Source organism: Bactrocera neohumeralis, unplaced genomic scaffold (assembly GCF_024586455.1).
Source record: "Bactrocera neohumeralis isolate Rockhampton unplaced genomic scaffold, APGP_CSIRO_Bneo_wtdbg2-racon-allhic-juicebox.fasta_v2 cluster09, whole genome shotgun sequence".
Lineage (NCBI taxonomy): Eukaryota > Metazoa > Arthropoda > Insecta > Diptera > Tephritidae > Bactrocera > Bactrocera neohumeralis.
Genome location: NW_026089622.1, coordinates 76214 through 82732, shown reverse-complemented (window position 1 = coordinate 82732; position 6519 = coordinate 76214).

Sequence of the window (6519 nt, the reverse complement as noted above, 5' to 3'; positions counted from 1 at the left end):
CGTTATTTGTTTGTCAATCACTAACATTTGAGGGGTAAGAGTTGAAAAAAAAATTCCAAAAAATTTTTTGAAGCACCCTAGTATATACACATATCAGAGAACATACTATATATCATATTTCGAAGGGGCACTGTTTTGGATCAGCGTGTTTCACCGCAGAATATTATTAGCGTGTTTCACCACAGTTTAAATCAGGGGCACGAAAATAGCAGGATTGAACATTTTCAGTGTTAAATGAGAAAATTATGCTAATTTCAATGTTTGATTGATTGATTGAAGATGAGGAATGCACCGTGACCTTTGGTCTATTGTACCCTCTCCTAACTCACATAGACTCACCTAGCCCCAGCGCATTCATAGATTTCAATAGACTTCCGGGCGGTAATGAGGCTATGCGATCCTTATCCGGAAACATTGATCCAAGGGCCTTAGTCCTGCGTCTACAGACTGCTGTGCTCGATCAGCAGGTGTTCCGGGGTTTCAGGCTCCAAGTCACAGAACCGGCAGTTAACGCAAGAGGATAGGCCCATGTTGCACAGATGCCTATTCAACTTGCAGTGGCCGGTGTACCATGCGACCAGTATCCTGAGTTTGTTCCTGGGGAGGTTTATTACAACCTTTAACCTACTCAAGTTGTGTCCTCCAATTAGCAACTTGGCATGTCTCATACCATGTGTTTGCTGCCAATGCTCTTCCCTGCCCACTCCTTCTTCCTTGCGGAGTAGCTCCTTTATGGTATGGAGACCGTCCGCAATAAAGGGTTCGGGTCCCACCATCTTGGTGGAGGCTGCGGAGCAGGCTAGCTCGTCCGCCAGTTCATTACCTGCTATACCTCTGTGACCAGGAACCCAGATTAGGTGTACCCGGTTACGTTCTGCAAGGCTGTTCAGCCTTTCCTTGCACTCCTGCACTAATAGCGATTTGATTTCGTAAGAGGAGATCGCTTTTAGCGCCGCTTGGCTATCGCTGAGAATGGCTATTCGCTCATTGCGATAGTTGCGATGGAGGTTTATTTCTATACACCGACTAATGGCAAAAACTTCTGCCGTCATGCAGACACAGACTAGCCGCTGGTCTTTACCGAAGTTTGCGACGCTATTGAGGCCCAGGCCACCACCTGTATGTGATTATTGGTCGCACTATCATGGTGTACAACCACCTAACCATCCTTGGCTTACAGCCCCAGGACTTTCCCGCCAGCCGATTGCACACCATTAAAGCTTTTGTTGCTTTGACCAAGGTCAGATTTACATGCTGCTTCCACCGCAGAGTAGAATCTAGCTTCAAACCGAGGTACCGACACTGCTGGTCATCCCTATCTCTCTGCCCCTAAGTGTGAGATTCCTGAGACCCGGTAAGGACCTGCGTCTCGTAAACGGGACTACGGTCGTCTTGGAGGGATTGATATTCAGTTCAACCTCCCTACACCACCTCTTCGCCAGGTTGAGACCTCTTTGTATTAGGTCACAGAGAGTATCTTCGTATTTACCTTTTACTATAATTACAATGTCGTCCGCATACCCTTGGCAGCGGATCCCACTGTTCGTTAGCAGTACTAACAGGTCGTCTACGACCAGACTCCATAGCAGGGGTGATAACACACCTCCCTGTGGGCAGCATCTGTTGTGCCGAGACGAATCCTCTTATCACCTACTGTGGTCTCAGCAACTCTGGTGCGCAGTACGGCTTCAATGCATCTACGCACCGGTGCTGCCACATTCCTTTCCTCCAGTGCCTTGGCTACACTCTTATGAGACGTGCTATCAAAGGCTCCTTCGATGTCCAAGAACGCGCAAAGCATCGCCTCTCCATCCTCCAGTGAACTCTCTATCTCAGAGGTTATCTGGTACAGAGCAGTACTGGTAGATCTGCCCGCTCTGTAGGCATGCTGAGCCGCATGCAGGGGTGCTCTCTTCAGAGCTGTCGTTCATTTCATGGTCCACGATCTTTTCCATGGTTTTTAGTAGGAAAGAGTTCGACTGATTGGAATGAAGAATTTCGCGAATGAGTAGTTTTTCCTACCTACCTTGGGTATGAAGATCACTTTCGATGACCTCCATATTTTGGGGATGTACGCCATTGCGAGGCTTTCCCTCAGCAGCCGAACCTAGTGAGGCAGTAAATACTGCACCCCCTGTTGTAACAGCGCTGGAAAAATGCCATCCACTCCCGGAGACTTGAATCTCTCAAACGAGGCCATTACCCACCGTAAATAGCTGTTTGGCGATACTCCAATCTTCGCGGGATGGCCTGTTCAATCACGGGTAGACATTGGGAAGTGCGCCCGCAGAAGCTCCGTCGCACCGTGCTCTGCGCTGTTCGTAAATGTCCCATCTCCTCTGAACCTTAAAATCCTGTGCTCTGACAAGGAGGGCTCCGTCGAGACTCTGAATTGCGAGACCAATCCGTTTGAAGGCTCATTGCTCAAGGTGATGTCCAGCACCTCCCTCCTGTTTATAGTTAAGAATGTGGGTTCACACCCTACATTATCTATCACTAAGTTGCTTCCTACTATGTATTCTAAAAGAGACTCACCTCTTAAGTTGCAGTTGGTACTGCCCCATTCCACATGGTGTGCGTTTGCATCGCACCCAATAATGAGGGGAAGCCTATGCCTTCTGCAATGCTTCACCAGCCTTTCCACCACCTCGGGGGGTGCCGTGGATGCCTCCCCTGGGAAGTAGGCTGAAGCCAGGACGAAGTCCTTGCCTTCGAAGTCCCTGGCTTGCACCGCCACCAGATCCTTCGTCTGGAACTCTGAATGCAGAAGAATTCAATGTTATTTCTGACAACTATGCAAGTTCTAGGTCTCTCGCTAGAGAGATCCCAGATTACCTTATTTGACTCCGTTTTGAGGCCTTTAACCTCTCCTCTATGGACCCAAGGCTCTTGGATCAGCAGTATGCCCAGTTTCTCCGCTGTGAACCTGTTCGTTATGACAGGCAAAGCTGCCGCCGCGTGATGCAGGTTCACCTGGGAAATTTCCGTATTGACGTCCATTATAATAATGGTTCGAGGAAGTGTAGATCCTCTTCCCCGCCCTCAATCACGCTGCCGTCCAGTGAGTCTCCTGGCCCCTCGAGGAGTTCCTGCGTGGAGGGTAGCTCTGCTCCCTGACCGCAGGAACTAACATCAGGGACGTTGATGGTCGCCGCTGGCATTGCCTGTCCAGTCCTGCTTTCGCTGGGCTGATTCGCCACCTCGTCCACTTGCATTGCTGCTGCCTTCGGGCTGCCACTGTCTCTGCCTGTTTTCCGACACCCCCCTCCCCCCGCTTTGTTCAGTCGCAGCCTTTCCTGCTCCTTTCCTTCCAGTGGCTGCAGGCTTGTGGGGCCGCATGACCACCGCGCTGAGGCGGAAGCTCGCTGCCCGGACGTACTTGTACAAGTACAATCTCCAACCTATCATGTCGCCTGTTTTCTCCACCTTGCTGCTGACGATGCGCCAGGACGAGATGCTGACGCCCATCTTCTGATTTTTCACCAGACCTAAGGCAAACTCGTAGGGTTTGTCCCGCATCGAGAGAGGAATATTGTCATGCTATGCATGATTGGCAAATCTTTCGCGCTCCTCACGCAGAGGACAGGATCCTTCCAGTCCCCCAGCTTTGGGGCGAACTCCCGCAGCCAGTTGGCGGACCTCTCGTCCTTGCAGTCCACTTGTATCTTCTTCTTCTTCTTAATTGGCGTAGACACCGCTTACGCGATTATAGCCGAGTTAACAACAGCGCGCCAGTCGTTTCTTCTTTTCGCTGCGTGGCGCCAATTGGATATTCCAAGCGAAGTCAGGTCCTTCTCCACTTGGTCCTTCCAACGGAGTGGAGGTCTTCCTCTTCCTCTGCTTCCCCCGGCGGGTACTGCGTCGAATACTTTCAGAGCTGGAGTGTTTTCATCCATCCGGACAACATGACCTAGCCAGCGTAGCCGCTGTCTTTTAATTCGCTGAACTATGTCAATGTCGTCGTATATCTCGTACAGCTCATCGTTCCATCGGATGCGATATTCGCCGTGGCCAATGCGCAAAGGACCATAAATCTTTCGCAGAATTTTTCTCTCGAAAACTCGTAACGTCGACTCATCGGTTGCTGTCATCGCCCAAGCCTCTGCACCATATAGCAGGACGGGAATTATGAGCGACTTATAGAGTTTAGCTTTTGTTCGTCGAGAGAGGACTTTACTTTTCAATTGCCTACTCAGTCCGAAGTAGCACCTGTTGGCAAGAGCAATCCTGCGTTGGATTTCCAGGCTGACATTATTAGTGGTGTTAATGCTGGTTCCTAAATAGACGAAATTATCTACAACTTCAAAGTTATGACTGTCAACAGTGACGTGAGAGCCAAGTCGCGAGTGCGACGACTGTTTGTTTGATGACAGGAGATATTTCGTCTTGCCCTCGTTCACTGCCAGACCCATTTGTTTTGCTTCCTTGTCTAGTCTGGAGAAAGCAGAACTAACGGCGCGGGTGTTAAGGCCGATGATATCAATATCATCAGCATACGCCAGCAGCTGTACACTCGTATAAAAGATGGTACCTTCTCTATTAAGTTCTGCAGCTCGAACTATTTTCTCCAGAAGCAGGTTGAAAAAGTCACACGATAGGGAATCGCCTTGTCTGAAACCTCGTTTGGTATCGAACGGCTCGGAGAGGTCCTTCCCGATTCTGACGGTACTTTTCGTGTTGCTCAGCGTCAGTTTACACAGCCGTATTAGTTTTGCGGGGATACCAAATTCAGACATCGCGGCATGGAGGCAGTTCCTTTTCGTGCTGTCGAAAGCAGCTTTGAAATCGACGAAGAGGTGGTGTGTGTCGATTCTCCTTTCACAGGTCTTTTCCAAGATTTGGCGCATGGTGAATATCTGGTCGGTTGTTGATTTTCCAGGTCTAAAGCCACACTGATAAGGTCCAATCAGTTTGTTGACGCTGGGCTTTAATCTTTCACACAATACGCTCGATAGAACCTTATATGCGATGTTGAGGAGGCTAATCCCACGGTAGTTGGCGCAGATTGTGGGGTCTCCTTTTTTATGGATTGGGCATAGCACACTTAAATTCCAATCGTTGGGCATGCTCTCGTCCGACCATATTTTACAAAGAAGCTGATGCATGCTTCTTATCAGTTCTTCGCCGCCGTAGTCCGTCGGCCCCTGCCGCTTTGTTGTTCTTCAGGCGGGCAATTGCTATTCGAACTTCTTCATGGTCGGGTAATGGAACGTCTGCTCCATCGTCATCGATTGGGGAATCGGGTTCTCCTTCTCCTGGTGTTGTGCGTTCACTGCCATTCAGCAGGCTGGAGAAGTGTTCCCTCCATAATTTAACTATGCTCTGGGCATCAGTGACTAGATCACCTTTGGGGGTTCTACAAGAGTATGCTCCGGTCTTGAAACCTTCTGTAAGCTGCCGCATTTTTTCGTAGAATTTTCGAGCATTACCACTGTCGGCCAGCTTATCAAGCTCTTCGTACTCACGCATTTCGGCCTCTTTCTTCTTCTGTCTGCAAATGCGTCTCGCTTCCCTCTTCAACTCTCGGTATCTATCCCATCCCGCACGTGTAGTGGTCGATCGTAACGATGCGAGGTAGGCAGCCTGTTTTCTCTCCGCTGCGACACGGCACTCCTCGTCGTACCAGCTGTTCTTTTGCTCTTTTCGAAAACCAATGGTTTCGGTTGCAGCTGTACGTAAGGAATTTGAATGCCGTCCCACAGTTCCCTTATACCGAGTTGTTGACTAGTGCTCTCAGAGAGCAGGAGTGCAAGCCGAGTAGAAAATCGTTCGGCTGTCTGTTGTGATTGCAGCTTCTCGACGTCGAACCTTCCTTGTGTTTGTTGGCGTGCGTTTTTTGCTGCACAGAGGCGAGTGCGAATCTTAGCTGCAACAAGATAGTGGTCCGAGTCGATGTTAGGTCCTCGGAGCGCACGCACATCTAAAACACTGGAGACGTGTCTTCCATCTATCACAACATGATCGATCTGGTTGGTAGTTTTTCGATCCGGAGACAGCCAGGTAGCTTGATGAATCTTCATATGCTGGAATCTAGTACTACAGATAACCATATTTCGGGCCCCGGCGAAGTCAATCAGCCTCAACCCATTTAGGGATGTTTCGTCGTGGAGGCTGAATTTACCGACCGTAGTGCCAAATATACCTTCTTTACCCACCCTGGCGTTAAAGTCGCCAAGCACGATTTTGACATCGTGGCGGGGGCAGCTCTCATAAGCGCGCTCCAAGCGCTCATAGAAGGCATCTTTGGTCACATCGTCCTTCTCTTCCGTCGGGGCGTGGGCGCAAATCAGCGATATGTTGAAGAACCTCGCTTTGATGCGGATTGTGGCTAGACGTTCATTCACCGGAGTGAATGATAGTACTCGGCGACGGAGTCTCTCTCCCACCACGAATCCAACACCAAACTTGCGCTCCTTTATATGGCCATTGTAGTAAATGTCACAAGGACCTACTCGTCTTTGTCCTTGTCCCGTCCATCGCATTTCTTGGACGGCGGTGATGTCAGCCTTTATTTTTGCG